General features: G+C 44.8%; 1 pseudogene; it reads left to right on the top strand.

The window, feature by feature from the left end:
* The first annotated feature begins 853 nt into the window (after positions 1–853).
* On the top strand, positions 854–1,721 carry LOC101982564 (annotated as a pseudogene).
* The last annotated feature ends 588 nt before the right edge of the window (positions 1,722–2,309 follow it).

Genomic DNA, 2,309 nt, shown 5'->3' on the forward strand with positions numbered 1-2,309 from the left:
TGCTTTAGTCACATAGCTGTAAAGATGGTCAGAAAGCCTTTAAGGCAGGGTTGGTAATGCTGTTTTCAGAGGACCTCTAAGAAAGAATGAAGAAGACTATTTGGTAAAACTGGTTCAGTACATAAGGCTATGCTTATTCATGTGACAAACAGAGAAATTAACCTTTATTAAAATGAAAAGAAATAGTCAAATTTGGAGTTTCTTAATAAAAATGTCTGGTATTTAAAATGTGAATTGGTAAAGAAAACTGACCTTGCTCCATGTTAGCCACGAGCTAGGTGCTTTCACTGCATATCTTATTAATCCTGCCAAGGAAAAGATAAATATTCATATAATAGTTTTTAGAATTTTGTCTCACAAATATTTATTGAGCACTTCATATGTGTCTGAATTAAGTTTAAAGAAGGTAAATTCTTACCCAGAATTGAAATTTATTCTTGGTCTCCTACTTTTTCTGATAACTGTATTATTTTTCACTGCAATACTTTTACATTAGAAAAGAAAAATGAGACCTCAGAGGCTTCCTGAGACACAGACATTGGCAGTACAGGTCAGACCAAGAAAAACTCCCAAACACTCAGACAGACACTGCAAGGATTGGACTAAGATACAAAGACACTGCTGGCTTCTTTTGAAGGAAGAGATGGGTAGGTGCCAATGCAAAAATTTATCCAACAACCTAAAAAGCAACATGGTAACACTAGAACCTCGTAGTCACACAGCAGGAAGACCTGATCATCCTAATCAAGAAGGAGAAAAGGACTTTAAACGTAACTTTATGAAAATGATGGAGACCTTTAAAGAGGAAATGAAAAACTCCCTTAAAAAATTGAGGAAAAGCTGTCCACGCGCCAACCATGGCGCCTTCTCCGGCCGTGCTGACCCGGCTGCTGTGTGCAGGTATGTGGCACTGGCCAAGTTTTTTTTGCAGAAGGCGGCCCTGGGCCCGGTGGGGCTGAATGGTAGGACGGTGACGGGAGCCCAAGTCCCGTGGTCAGCGAGCCCCAGGATGACAACGATCTCCAGAGCATGATCCTAGATGTGCCCCTGCAACATTCGGACTTCTTCAATGTCAAGGAGCTGTTTTCTGTGAAGAGCCTTTTCGAGGACCGAGTACACCTGGGCCATAAAGCCGGTTGCCGGCATAGGTTTATGGAGCCATACATCTTTGGGAACTGCCTGGGCCAAGACATCATCGACCTGGAACAGACAGCCTTGAACCTACAGCTGGCCTTGAACTTCACTTCTCGTGTGGCCTACCGCAAGGGCATCATCCTGTTCGTGAGCAGGAATCGGCAGTTCTCTCACTTGATCAAGAAGACAGCCCAGGACTGCGGAGACTACGCCCACACGTGCTACTTCAAGGGTGGTCTGCACACCTCCTCTTTGGGCCCACAGTCGGCCTGCTGGACCTCATCATCTTCCTGCTCACGCTCAACAATGTCTTTGAGCCCCATGTGGCTGTGAGGGATGCTGCCAAGATGAACATCCCCGCAGTGGGCATTGTGGACACCAACTACAACCCGTGCCTCATCACTTACCCTATCCCTGGCAACGATGACTCGCCCCAAGCTATCCAGCTCTTCTGCAAGCTTTTCCGGACAACCATCAACAGGGCCAAGGAAAAGAGGAGGCAGATGGAGGCGCTGTATCGGCTGCAGAGTTCCAGGGGGTCTGAGGGCAGTGGGACATCTGCACCTGATAAAAGCCATTCTCCGTGATGGGAACCTCTGCTCCCACACTAGACAGTCAAGCCTGTTCTGAGCAGGAAGCTCCTGTCCAACCCTGCCTGTATCCCCATTCTCAGCATCAGAGTCCTATATTCCCAAGGTCTGGCCACCCCAGAGTCCGATCATCCTGAGTTAAACCTGGTCTGCCTTTTTTCTGGGAGCTAACTCAATTAAAATACATATCCATGTGGCCTCTGGCATCCACTAAGACTTGGACATAGCTAGCCAAGTGGAAAGCACTGTTTCTGTTTTGTCAAGAAGCCCTTGCTTCCACTTTGGGTCTGTATCAAGTGGGTTTTCAATTAAAATTAATACTTCATTCTCTGAAAAAAAATTGAGGAAAAGACAAAAAAAATGAAAGAAATTAATAAATCCCTCAAAAACCCCCAAGAAAACAAAGAAAAAGCAATGAAACAGGTGAAGCAAACAGTTCAAAACTTGAAGACTGAAATAGAGGCAATAAAGAAAACGCAAATGGAGGGAATTCTGGGTTTGGAAAAACAAACAGGAACTACAAAGACGAGTATAACCAACAGAATACAAGAGACAGAAGAAAGAATCTCAGGTGCTGAAGATACT

This window comes from Microtus ochrogaster, unplaced genomic scaffold, assembly GCF_000317375.1.
Source record: "Microtus ochrogaster isolate Prairie Vole_2 unplaced genomic scaffold, MicOch1.0 UNK63, whole genome shotgun sequence".
NCBI classification, from domain to species: domain Eukaryota; kingdom Metazoa; phylum Chordata; class Mammalia; order Rodentia; family Cricetidae; genus Microtus; species Microtus ochrogaster.